Source organism: Meriones unguiculatus, assembly GCF_030254825.1.
Source record: "Meriones unguiculatus strain TT.TT164.6M chromosome 13 unlocalized genomic scaffold, Bangor_MerUng_6.1 Chr13_unordered_Scaffold_37, whole genome shotgun sequence".
NCBI classification, from domain to species: Eukaryota; Metazoa; Chordata; class Mammalia; order Rodentia; family Muridae; genus Meriones; species Meriones unguiculatus.
Window position 1 is genome coordinate 2322691 of NW_026843647.1, and position 14745 is coordinate 2337435.

Here is a 14745-nt window from a genome sequence, read left to right on the forward strand (position 1 = left end):
TTGGATGTGATCTTTTTCCAGAACAGACATGTTCTGAATTAAAATTCATTTACCTAAAGATCCAGTTTTCTTTTTGAGAAAAGAATAATTTTTCCACAGGGGCAAGTCTATACTGGTTGATATCTCTTTGAAAAGGGGAAAAAAACAAACAAACAAAACAAAACAAAACTTGTTTGTGTTCTTGGCTGACCTGATCAATGAAGGCATTCCGTGAGGCCTTCATATGAGGGAAATGGCATAGTTGTTTCTCAAACCCATTATCATTCTTATCATAGCCAGTAACAGACTGGGGCCTAGGCCTTGAGAGCTTTCACTAAGTTCTCCATGCATTGAGAATAAAATGGAGTTCCCTCTCAAAAGCCAGGAACATGTTTGGGAGTGTAATACTGTCCATTGTAGTTACAGTGAAAGGATTTGCATGTGGAGCATGGTTTCTGCCTTCTGTTCAGAACAGTAAGAACAATTCTTTATGTACAATTGCTAGGTGAAACAGGGTAGGCAATAGCTAGATCAAAAACTAAACTTTAAGGCAGTCAGCTGCAGGGATCAGGCTACAAAGAAGGATATGATCCCCACAGAGTTAGTGATTTTTCAATATCTAGCACACATTAACTCTTGCATGTGAGTGAAAACAGACCAGATTGGTGGGTATTCAATTTGGGCAGGTTAGGTTGAACCAGTGAATATTGAATTTGCAAGTAGGTCTATCCTATGCATTTATGTGCCGTCTTCATAGATAGGGCTAAGTCTGCTCAGAAATTTGAGACTCAGCTATTTGCGGTAGCTTTGTATGTCAGGTTACCAATCTCAGCAGCTAACACTGCAGGTAGAATCAAGGTCAATCAGTATCTGATTAATGCTATTAGCTCTACCAGAGAAGGGGCTGCTTTTGTTCAAACTCAGTAAATATACCTATGTAGTTTTTCAATTATATTTATCTTTCTAAAAAAGTCAATTGTTGGTATTAATTAGTAAGTTTTATTTTCTTTATGCATCACTGCTCTAATCTCTTATTTCTTTCTCTTCTCCAACATTTATCAGTCATTAAGGATTTCATTCCTGGGACTGTAGAGATGGCTCAGTGGTTAAGAGCACTGCCTCCTCTTCTAAAGGACCCAGATTCAATTCCTAGCACCCATGTAACAGCTCACAACTGTCTGTAATGCCAATTCCAAACAATCTGACACCTACACACTAATGCACAGAAAATAAAATTAAATATCTTTTAAAAAGAATTTCATTCCTAATTAAAAATGGATTTTTCATTAGTTTTTGTTTAGAGCAATGTCTTCCAAAACTCAGCCTTCATGCTATATAGTTAAGACTTGCTTTGAACCACCTAATCCTGCCTTTGTGGCCCAGTGTCTTGCAACTCATTTCAGGCTGGACCTTAACCTGCTCAGTGAAATGGAAAAGGGACCAGTGAATGAGGTTCCTCAAACATCTCTGGCTTTCATAGGGTGGGTAATTACAAATAAAGAAGCACCAGTGTATGAATTGAGTTAAGTGACTAAATTTGAAGCTGGTGTCATCATAGCACAGAAAGGAATGGAGAAGAAGGATGGTGAGAGCTTTCCTGCTTGGACAGAAGTGTCAGTTATTCAATTTTAGATGATTAGGAAATGTCCAAACTGGCAATACTTGGAGTTCACAGACCAAGGCAATCAAGATTCTGGAAAAGCAACTAAACTTATTTCTAGAAACCAAATATCTGTAGTTACACTGGTTCAACAAACAAAGAAGAACTGGATAATCTGGTGTGGCCAAGCATAAATGGAATGTTATTATTCTAACAATGGTGCACCCCTAGAAAAAAGGAGTTTATAATTCTTGGTGTGCTCTGCTACGCATGTCTAGTCCCAAAAAACTATTGGAGCATGAAGCGTGTTTTAACTTTTTACAATTTTTGAGATTATAGTTAAATAATTTCAACCCCCTCATTCTTCCCTACTGTTAAGTCTCAAATGCTGGGACAAATATCTGAGGTACCTATTTAACAAATCAAAGGAGGCCCAGCTTCTGGTTCTCCTAGAATCCCTCTGTTTCTACCTGTGATAGGGTAATGGTTGGCATCCCCAGCCTTCTAGCCCAGGGTCTGAGTTCCCCTTCCCCTGGGTGGTCTTCCTTATGTAATCCAACCATTTTGGTTACCTGGGCTTTTTCATCTATCATTTACTATCCAGGCCTCTTGGTCTAGCTTTCCCTTCTCCCCTCCTACTTTTCCTCATAATGCTCAGTCATGTTTCCTCTGGACTCTCCCAGATGTCCCTGCATCTGGCTATTCTGTCCCTTTTCTCTATAATAAACTTTCTACCCCACCATACCTAGAATCATTTATGACCTTTCCTTTTTATTTCTTTTTTTTCATTCATTTCCCATTTACCACTCCTTTCATATTCTTCATCAATTTTTGTTTTAATTGTTACTGTTTGACTTTGACTTGTTTGGCTTCAGGATTTCTCAGCTATAATGTAGAGATAGTGACACTGAACAATTATTGTGTGTTGGAATGTGCACACAAAGGACCCTGTGAAGTAGAAGAGGAACTATCTCCTTGTGTCTTGGAGATGGGAAAGTCATACTAAAATACAAATTTCTTAGAGTAGGGCTCTGTGTGTGCCTAAGGTGTGGACCCAGTTGGGAAGGTCTCAGCTCTCTGAGCTATTTGATCTCATCCCCCAGTAGAGTAGCTGTTAGTGTCCTTAAGCCCAGCTGGGTGGTCAAAGGAAATGAGGGACTCTAGGCAGACCTATCAGTCAGCAGCACCAATGGGAGGTAGCTCATATTTTCTTTCCAGGATTCTTTTCTGATGCAGCTGAAGAGAACTGTGAGGGGGACTTCAAACTATGCAATGGTGAGTGTGTGGGCCACTGTACCAAAACCAGGAGGAAAAGGTCTGCTAAGCTCTCAGAGTCTGATATTGTGATGCTGAGACTGTGGGTTAACTGTCATTCTGTTGATCTATGTGGTGACTTGGGGATTGGTCCCTGGTCTCTGACTCTTCCTTGAGTGTAGATTCCTTGGGGGCAGTGGGTGGGGGCTGAGAGAATTCCTCTGCATCCCTGGCAGCTTAAAGCTGTGATAGTTAAAATATCACTGTCCAGTATGCACACACACACACGTTGTTTTTGGTGTGTGGTAAGAAGAGAAATTGTAAAACTGATGGTCTGCTCTCTAGAAGTTCTTAACTTTGCATTCCACATTCAGGTTTGTGTGGCAAATTTTATAAATAGTTTTGAAGCTGGAAAAAGTGGGTGATGTGAATCCTCTATCAATTTTTGTTTGGAATCTTTTTATCTTTTTCTTTCTTTCAGCCATAGTGGTGTGATTCAGGAAAATTTAATTTCAGGACACAATAGGAATTTCTGAGATGCAGAGGTTTTTAAGATGTGCTAGTGTTGGGAAGGTGGATAAGGCAGATTCCATATCTTATGGCACAATCCATGTGGGAGTAAGCAAACATGAAAACACTCACCACATTGGTTTGTGTATTGCTTTTAGTGGTGCTGGATTTGCCTGAAACCACAAGAAGGCATGAGGGGCTTTAGAATCGTAGCCCTCTTTTTTGATCACTTTTTTTCCACAGTGAGCTCCAGACCATTGAGCATGTGGTCTCTCCTTTTAGAAGAGCGATCTACAGTAGCTGGTTTGTCAGAAATATACTTTAGGGGTCAGCTTGAGTTGCTTTTGTAAGAGTTTTGCAGTCTGTGCTTATTTAATTTCTATACACATATAAACATAAGTAACCTTGGACAAGTCACATTTTTCCTGGCAGAGTTTCCTTGGGCCTTTTGAGGAAAACTTGAATATATTTTTAGGCTTATGATTTTGGCTTTTTCTCTTTGTCTCCTAATTTGGTCGCAACTGTTGTACACATTCTTGATAGTTGTAGCTCTGAGACACGTTCTGATGTCACAGCTGCATATGTGTGTACTCTTACTTCATTATCCTATTTGGAATTCTGTGTCGTTTTTCATAGGACATAGCTTTGGAATCAGCTTTCCTCTTAGAAATTCATAGAAATTTTCTTTGGATTCTGGTGAATTCATATTGAAATAGAAAATAGCCAACATCTTTTTTAAAAATACATCATTCCATTGGTTTTGTTTACTCTAGTATAAAAGTGTAAATGATATCCTACATAATCATTTGTTTAGCAAACTATAGTTAGTATATAAAATTGAAAGTAATGAAATAATTTACACAGCCATAGAAAGAAGACTTCAGTATAGAGTTTACTGACACAAAATACACTGCTATGGTCACAAAAGCTATCCCCCCATGTATAATTTAAGAAGAAAAAAAGTGAAAATAAAACATGGTTCTCAATTGAACAATAAATTTGAATGTGGTATGGGATCATGTATTAGCATACAAAATAATCTCTTGATAGCAGAATTTAGGAATTCCCACAGATTCGTACTAAAATTAAGGAACATCAGGTTGTGTTCTTATAGTTCATGTAAAACTGCAAGGATTTATTATTTGTAATCTGATGCATTTGTTGGTGTTACCTACACCCACACCTCCTCATTACCCAAACAAAAAACCTACAATAAACCATGTTTTTCACACATTCTCATTGTATCCATGTTTACGTGTGCCTACATTGCACGTAGCTCTCATAAAATGACAAAATGGCTATTGATCCCAGCAGTCTTCTCAGTAAAGTTTCATGTACTTTTGATTAGTTATAAAATGTATCTGAATTCTCATGTTTATTGTGTTTATGTTTGTGGTGGATAACTTTTAAAGTAACCTAATTCCTTATTTGTTGAGGTCATGGTTTGTGACTCAGAAGGACAGTATGATAAATGAATGACAACAATAGCAATGGTAAAGGGATTACACACTTATAAAAGACTTTCACAGTCATTGCTTTATTGGTCATGAAACAGTGTATAATTACAGCATAAGCAGTGTCAAATCAACAAACTTCTCTCTCTCTCTCTCTGATTCCAATCTTGCTACATTCCCATTTGTCCATTGGGTAGGAGAACTTTAGTCAACTTGTCTACCTTATAGTTCACAATAGAAAATGAAGGGCAGAAACAACACAACCTAGCAGAAGCAATCACTTTCAAAGAATTTTTTTAATATATTTTTATTTGGTATGTGGAGAAGGAAAATCAAATGTCAGGCTTTTTAGAGCAAATGTTGTTATAGAAATAAAAAGCAAATGTACTTTTACAATATAATATACTATAAAAATGCAGAATGTTGGTTTATTTTGATGGCGTAAGAGTTTTCTGCCAATGAGTCATGCTGCATGAAGTGAAAATGAGTTAAGAAACAGACTGACTTGTTTTGTTTGTATTGAAATAATGACAAATTACAGTTGAATAAAAATGTAATAGTCTTAGACAAGTAACACTTAGTTTTGTTTTGATCAGCTAACCCACCTTAGATGATGACATGTTTATTTTTACTGGGAAAACATGTTTAAACACTTAGCATTTTAAAATATCAGTTTGTATATACTTAATGTATTATATAGTTAATGCATAAATAGTGTATAACATTACATGCTTATTTCCATTATTGTGAATATTATTCAAATTATTTTTTTGTTTTTTAAAGACTATATATTTAATTAATGTTCTATCAGCATTTGTACCTGCATGCCAGAAGAGGGCAACATATCTCAGTATAGATGATTGTGAGCCACCATGTAGTTTCTGAGAATTGAACTCAGGACATCTGAAGGAACAGAGAGTGTTCTTATCTGCTGAGCCACCTCTCTAGCTCCAAACTTTAGTTTTTATTATAGAGAAGAAAGAGTACTGTTTTGGAATTAAGTGAGCAGGGACCCCTGTAATTCCACACAATAGCAGAAAATTACCTCATTTTACCTGTGAGATATATATTTCATATTGGTGAGAGCAAAACATCTGATTTCATAGATCTAGATAAGACTAAAGAATAAGCTTGTTAAACTCCTGAGTGATGTTTCCCCTCTTTGCACACCGAATAATAACTGTACATCATGATTTTTTTTCCTTGTCTTCACTATTTCACTTCTCTTTGATTGCTTCTCTTCTTTGCATTTTTAGGTAGGAAAATTAAATTAATGCTTTTTAATTGAAAAGGATTCTTCCCTCATACAATATATTCTGACCACTGTTTTCCCTCCCTCCACTTCTCTCACATCCAGCATACCTCCCTTCTTTCCCCATATCTACTTCCTTCCTCTGTATCCATTTCAGAAAAGAACAGGCCTCTAAGATAGGACTGCCAAACAAAATACAAAAAAGATAAGGCCAACAGACCTCACAGTGAGGATGGACAAGGAACCCTAAATAGGGGAAAAAGAGTCTCAAGAGCAGGTGAGAGAGTCAAAGTTATACCTGTTCTTAATGTTAGGAGTCTCACAAAAATATAGAACTAACAGCCATGACATCTCTGCAGTGGACCTGGAGCGGACACATACAAACACAGTCCTTGCTGTTTATGTCTTGGAGACATTCTTGGCCATCAAGGGAGTGGGTTCCATCTAATGGATTGTGCTGCAAGGTAAACCAAACATTAGCTCACCACTCAAGCAAGTTTGGTATAATCATGCCCCCTTTACATCTTGTAAGCAGTACAGATTTTAGGTGGAGTGGTTTTTATTCTGGGTTTATGTCCGGGTTTCTCTTTTGATAGCCTGTACAGTACTGTCTTACCCCAAAGAGACTAGAACATAGGGGTGAAATCTTTTAACCTGCACTTCGTCCACCTCTCCACTTTCAGTGCACTGTGTATAAGCTTTCCTCCAGAGTGTGGCCCTGCTGTTGTTTTTCAGAGAGCAATGCTCTCTCGTAACATCAGCCTGGGCTTTTGGGCATCCTCATACAACCTCCTGGGACAACAACTCAGTTGTGTGAGAAAATACAATGTTGGCTGTATTTGTTTGACCTCCAACCAGCAATGGAGGAGTGTCCCCCTTCCCCAACACCTTTGTCAGTGTGAGTGTGCTGTCACTTGTCCTGTTAAACTTCACCATCTAACATGTGTAAAATTAAAGCTCAAAGTAGTTTCCATTTGCATTACCTTAAAGGCTAAGGATGCTGAACCTGAACAGTGTTTCTCAGCCATCTGAGATTCTCCTGTTGAGAATTCTACATTGAGATCTGTTCTCTGTTTTTTATTTTATTTATTTTATTTTTTTAATATTAGTTACAGTTTATTAACTTTTTATTCCCGCTGTAGCCCACTCCCTCACTCCCTTCCAATCCCACCCTCTCTCCCTCATTTCCTCCATGCCCCTTTCCAAGGCCACTGATAAGAGAGGTCCACCTCACCTTAGCTTATCAGGTATCTTCAGGACTGACTGCAATATCCACCTTTGTGTTCTAGGAAGGCTGCTCCTCCCTGGAGGTGGGGGGTAGATCAAAGAGCCAGCCATTGAATTCATGTCATAAACAGTCCCTGTTCCCATTACTATAGAACACACTTGGCTACTAAGCTACCATGGGTTCCATCCGAGCAGGGGTTCTAGGTTATATCCATGCATGGTCCTTGATTGGAGATACAGTCTCATAAAAGACCCCTGTGCCCAGATATATTTGGTCCTTGTAGAGCTCCTGTCCTCTCCAGATGATACTAAGTCTCTCTTCTTTCATATGATTCCTTGCCCTCAGAGGATCAGACCCACAGTGCAAGTGATGCTCAGCACAGAACTCACTGCCTGGGGAGATGTTTTTCTAATAAAATAAAATAAAATAAAATAAAATAAAATAAAATAAAATAAAATAAAATAAAATAAAATAAAAATTTCTTAGGCATAAGAGTAAAAGCTCTGATCTAAGAAGGCTGTGAGCATGGCAACAATGTCTGATTTAATGCACACACAGACACATACAGATAATAATAGTCAGAGGTCTCCTCATCCACCTACCCAAAAATCTTAAAAAAAATTTAGTTAGATAAGAAACCCTCCTTTAAACATATCCTTAAAAGTCTAAGGTCTTGCCAGCCATGCTTGCACAAGCCTTTAATCCAGGCACCTGAAAGGCAGACACAGGCTGTGCTCTGTGAGTTCAGTGTTGGCCTCGTTGACAAAGAGTCCAGCACAAACAGGCCTACATGATGAAACCCGGTCTTAAAAAAATAAAATAAAACAGAAAATCTAAGATGGATTTAGTGGCACAGGGCTTGAATCCAAGCCTTCTGGCAGGAAGAAGCAGGCCAGTCTCAGCGAGTCCAAGGTCAGCCTGGTCTACAGATCTAGTCCAAGACAACCAGGGCTAAAAGAAGAGGCCCTGTCTCAAAATACCAAATCGTGTGTGTGTGTGTGTGTGTGTGTATACATAAATATATATGTATTAGCTGTATACATACACAGAAAAATTTATTCTGTCAGGTCATTTCATGCAGAGAGCCTTCACTAGTGCAGGTTTCTGTGTTCTTCATCTTCCTATTGAGGAAGAAGTTTTACCTGATGATAGTACTCCAAAGTGTCATGTTTTCCCTGCTTTTTTTTCTCCTGGGTCTCTTCCAGGAGAAAAGTGGCTCCAGTTTACCTGAAGTCACAGAACAAAAAACTCTGCATTTTCTTAAATCTCTCTTTAATTCTTAAAATTCTTGGCCTTCTTCCACCTGTTGGACAGAGTGTTCACTCTGCTACAGGTTGAATAATGTTTGTGCAGCTATGCAAGCTGATTCGAGGAGGAAGAGGGTAATTGTATCCTGAGTGCTGAAAGACACAGGGTAGGCTATGGGAGAACAGGCACAAATGATGATGAAATGCAAACATGTGCAGATCTGAAGAAAGTTTGGTCCTAAAAGAGAAGCCTGGACCAGGAATCACTAAGCCTTGTCCCTTCAGTACACTGTAATCCTAAGGGAGGTGCTCATGTCACTTAAGACTCATTGGCCAATCAGATGCTTTCATTCCTGCAGTCAGAGGGAGAGGCGGGTTCTTCCTGGCGCCTTGCTGCAAGTTCGCTCTTTAGCTGAGCAGGGTTGAATGGTTGGTCTGCTCTGGTATAAGCGCTGCTGCTGTGTACTGTGAGGGGATTTCAGCCAAGTTCCGAAGTTGCAAAATGGTGTGTGTCCACTGCCCCCAGCCTGGTGGAGCAGGAGGCTGAACAGCAGTAGAAGCTGTTTAGGGTCCTTCCTGAGGCTGGGTGGGAGCTGGCAACCAGAAACAGCCACCAGAGAGGCCCCCTTTCCTAGCCCTGAACATAGCCGGGCATCTGAATATCTTGAGTATATTGACTTTTGGTCCCGAACAGAGAGAACTCACTTCTGGAACAGGAGGTTAGAATGAATGCTTTATTTTCTGAGCTCAGGGAAGTGGCCAGTTCAGATCTGAATGGTGCCCCAGGGTATGCTTTATTGTATATTTAAAGGTTTAAATTCACAAGGTGAGGGCCCCTTGGAGAGAGTCGGGGTCATCCAATCAAATGTGGGTTAAGCAAGGGAGTTTATGTTGGAGGCTATGCTGATCCAGTACACCTGGGCTCAACACTTTTAAGTGTTTTCTAAGACATTCGGCCTGGAACCTAAGGTCTCTAATTTTTATCACTTGACATTTGTTCCAGAGCTCAAGGTGATAAGGCAACAGAGAAGTGTGTCCTCTGACTGTTAGTAAGTGAGGGCTTACTTATACAATTTAAGGCACCTGGTTAAAGTAACAGCAAGTTTAACCAGTTAACTGATAATTAGGAAAATGTTTCAATGTGTTCAGTGGAAAATGGCGCTGCAACATTGGGACTTTAAAGTTAGATTTATCTTGCTAGTAAAATGGAAGAGCTCTTTGAGGAAGGTTGGGCTCCGGAGGCCACCTCTTACACACTATGTGTATGCATGTTTAGTGGAAGTTGTAGGTAACATATGTATTGAGTAGCACTTCAGTGTAAAGCTGTGATGTAAATTCATAGAACAGTTGATGTACAGAAATTTTCAGTGCTTAGGTGACAGGACATCACACCAAGTAGAATAGCTAAGGGCTGTTTTAAAACAGATAAGTAGCATGCCAACCCAGCCTGTTAGACATTGGGATGCTAGGAAACCCATTTTCTCAAGAGGATAGTCAACAAATTTGTCTCCAGCCATAACCAAGGAGAAAGCCCCTGATTCATACCAACCATTGGCCCATCTCCATGTCAAAAAAGAGACATCTAACAAGCTGCTTAGTGGGCCATTACAGAATCAGAGCCAACATTAAAGCCTGATGTGCCATAAAGTTGCAGTTTTCTTCTTAAGAAAAGCATAGTTCACCCACACGGGCAAGACATCTGATGAAAACAGTTGAACAGAGAAAACACTGTTGTGTTGAGGGCTGCCCTGACCAAACAAAACCTTCCTTGAGGTCCTCATGATGGAGAATAATCTAACTTCTCACACTCCTCAAATATGCTTTGCAGAGCCAGTATATCCTGTGGCCTAGGCCTTGGGAGATTTCCCCAAGATTCTGAGTTATTTAAAATAAAGCACTGTTCCTTTTCTAAAACCAGAAATAGGGTGAGCAGCAGGGTAAGGACATTTGAGGAGTGCTTGCTTCTCATTTTGAGAACCCACCTCTTTCAAACACATGGAGATACCCTCATCAGTTCCAAAGTCACTGTGGTGTTGGTAAATAATGTTATTGAGATCTTGTGTTTCCCTCATGCAGTATTGTTTTTTTAGACTCCTCATGATTTTATCCCATTGTATGAGAATTTCTGATCAATTCATAGACGTTTCCTGTTTCCTTCCATTTCTTTCAAGGAAGTAGTGTACAAGATGCTATTCTTCTCAAGAAGCTTAGTTAGGATAAGATGTAGCTTGTGCAAGACCTTCCCACCCTAGCTTTTTGCTGTTGTTGTATTTTTTAATTTTATTTTTATTAATTTTTATTTTATTAGTTTATTCACTTTCCATCCCAGCTGCATCCCCTTCCCGTTTCCTCTCCTAATCCCAAATTCCCTTTCTCCTTCTCTCCCATGCCCCTCCCCCATTCCAATAACAGGGTAGGTCCTTCCCACTTCCATCTAACCCTAGTCCATCAGGTTTCATCAGGACCAGCTTCTCTGTCTTCCTCTGTGGACTGACAAGGCTGTTCCCCCCTCAGGTGGAGGTGATCAAAGAGCCAGTCATTGAGTTCATGTCAGAGACAGTCCCTGTTCCCTCTACCAGGGAACCCCCTTGGACACTGAACTGCCATGGGGCACTTCTATGCAGGAGTTCCAAGTTATCTCCATGCATGATCCTTCCTTGGAGTATCAGTCTCAGAAATGACCCCTGTGCCCAGAGTTCTTGGTTCTGTTGCTCTTGTGGGGCTTTTTTTCCTTCCAGGTCCCTCTATCTCCCCCTTCCTCCCCCAAATTCCCTGCACTCTGCAAAAAGGTGGGCTATGAGTCTCAGCATATTTTTTTGATATCCTGCTGAGTAAAGTCTTTCAGAAGCCCTCTGTGATAGGCTCCTGTCCTGTTTTCTGTTTTCTCCCTCTTCCGATGTCTGTCTTGTTTGCCTTTCTCAATGAAGATTGAGTATCGTACCAGGGTCCTCCCTCTTGATCAGCTTCCTTAGGTGTACAGATTTTAGTATGATTATCCTATATTATATGTCTAATATCCACTTATAAGTGAGTATATACCATGTGCCTCTTTCTGCTTCTGGGATACCTCACTCAGGATGATCATTTCTAGATCCCACCTTTTGCTTGCTGATTTCATGCTTTCTTTGCTGAGTAGTATTCCATTGTGTAAATGTACCATAATTTCTGTATCCATTTCTCCGATGAGGGACATCTGGGTTGTTTCCAGCTTCTGACTATTAAAAATATAGCTTCTATGAACATGGTTGAGCAAATGTCCTTGTTGTATACTTGAGTAACTTTTGGATATATGCCTAGGAGTGGTATAGCTGGATCTTGAGTTAGCACTATTCCTAAGTGTCTGAGAAAGGACCAAATTGATTTCCAAGGTGGTTGCACAAGTTTACTTTTCCACCAGCAATGGAGGAAGGTTCCTCTTCACATCCTCTCCAGCATGTGTTGTCACTTGAGTTTTTGATGTTAGCCATTCTTATGGGTGTAAGGTGAAATCTCAGGGTCGTGTTGGTTTGCATTTCCATGAGACTAAAGATGTTGGGCCTTTCTTTACGTGTTTCTTTGTGATTTGATGTTCCTTTATTGAGAATTCTGTTTAGCTCTGTATCCCATTTTTTAAATTGGATTACTTGATTTGTTGCTTCTTAATTTCTTTATATATTCTAGATATCAGCCCTCTGTCAGATATAGAGTTGGTGAAGATCCTTTCCCAACCTGTAGATCGTCTGTAAACTGTTTTGTTCTGATGACAGTGTCCTTTGTTTTACAGAAGCCTTTCAGTTTCATGAGGTCCCATTTATTGATTGTTGATTTTAGAGCCTGTGCTGTTGGTGTTCTGTTCAGGAAGTTGTCTCCTGTGCCAATGTGTTCTAGGCTCTTCCCCACTTTTTCTTCTAACAGGTTTAGTGTGTCCGTTTTTATATTGAGGTCTTTGATCCATATGTATTTTAGTTTTGTGCAGGGTGATAAGTATTTGTCTGTTTGCATTTTTGTACATGTACACATCCAGTTAGTCCAACACCATTTGATAAGATGTCTTTTTTTTTTCATTGTATGGTTTTGGCACTTTTTCTACCTTCTACTTTTCTTAACATTTGAAACCACTGAGTCCTCTCTCTTGTACCTTGACACTGAATAATGACCTGCTGTATTATGGAAGTGGAGTACTTAAATCATTCAAGGAATATCTTTGCTGTGTAAATCTCCCATTTGTTTCAGTGGCTAGACTTGAAATCTCTGGTCCATATTAAAATTGTTTAATGTATAAACTGAAGCCTAAAATTAAGAGACTTAAGAAAGACTGTGTGTATGGAATACAAAATCAGTTTTAGGATGACTTCACTTATAGCATTAAGTAGAGCTAGATACGTGCTACTATTAAAGAGATTATTTTTTAGTTAACCATTTAATTATGTATGGTGTACTTTCACTGTGGGGGTGGATATTAATTCTAGAACAGCTGCATCTTCAGCCTTTTGGAAAAATATTTCTAAGGCAAGCTTTATTGGTACAGGTCTCTTAGATCCCAGTCTATTGCTTCCCAGCAGCATGACTTTGCTTTCCTCTTGGTTAAAATTCCCAAAATTTTAAGGTAAAGCCTGTACCACAGCTGAGTTCTAAAAATTACTCATTTGAGTCATGTAATGAGCTGCCTATTTATGTGTGCGAAGTGGGAAGACAACTTGAAAAAAATGAAGGTCAAATTTCTGGGACTTAAGGAACTCAATTCCAGGGTTAAAAGGAGTTTCTGAGCTGCAGTGGTGTCACAGATGCACATTGTGTTATATAGTTAACTAGGGCAGATTTCACAGCTTGTGACATAATAGACGTGGCAGGAAACAGTTATAAAATTATTATTTAACATTGTTTTGTTTAGGGGCATCAGTGGGACTGGATTTGCCTGCAGTCACTAGGGGGCCATGCAGGGCTACAGTGCCATAGTCTGTCATTTTGGTGACCTCCATTTAGAGAGACAGGTCATGGGGACTCTGTTTGAAAATAAGGTCAGTAGTACCTAGAGCATAATTTGAACAGTGTAGGAGTTACTTTGAGTTATTTTTGTGGGAGTTGTGATGTTTGTGTTTATTTAATTTCTATATGTATATAATCATAGGAAACATTGGTCTACCTTTTTTTCTTGGTTGAGTTTCCTTAGGTGTCTTGATGAAAACTTGAGTATATTGTTGGGCTTATGTTTTGGAATTTTTGCTATATTCCTTCACACATATTGTATACAATCGTCATTACTTTTGCTGAACAGTAAGTACAGAAGTCATATTTTTCTGTCCGTAATATATCTTCATAATCCTGCGTTTCATAATACTGTGGGTTTTTTACATGATAAATTCAGTTCACAGCATGCCAGCCTAAAATTGCTGGTTGCCACCATTCAAAGAACATGCATGGAATGGACCTAGGCACTTACACATGTCTAGTTGATGGTCAGCTTTGTCTTCATGTTGGTCACCTAGAATCTGAAATGGGGGCTGTCTGTGACATGGACACAGTTGACTGCTTATGAATCATTTTGCCCTAGCTTGGAAGCCTTCTCTGGCCTCAGTGGAAGAAGATGCACTTAGTCTGTATGCAACTTGATGTGCTGAGATTTGTTATGGGGAGTCTCCCCTTTCCTGAGAAGAAGGGGAGGAGGAGTGAAGGATGATGGTGGGGATGATAACAGCAGGAGAGGAGGTACAGAGCTTTGAGCAGGCTATAAGGTGAAAAAGTAAGTAAACTAATGAGAAAATGGCTGGTTTCTATGTAAACGAGAGATTGCATTGACTGATGATTTCTATAGAAGGTTCTTCAATTGAGGATGGCAGTATCCCTAATTAAGTGGCCCTGGGCTGCATAAAAAAGCTAGCTGACCCTGAGACAATGAAGAAATGAGAGCAAGACAGGAAACAATATTTGCCCTGATTTTTTTCCTTAGTTTTCTTGAAATTTGAGTTTCTATCCTAGGTTTTCAAAATGATGGGCCAAAAAAGTAAACCCATTCATGACCTGAGATGTTGGTGGTTAGGGGATTCAATCACAGCAGCACAGTAGCAGGTTAGAAGAAAAAAAAGTATGCTAAAAGTGACTTTGCTCCTGGACATTAACATTAAAATGTTTAATAAAATGTATGTATGTATGTATATATGTATTGTTTGAAGTTACATACTTCTTTATGTCACATCGTGCTGAAGTTCTGCCTTGTAAGAGAATTTCCTACAGATTCTATATAA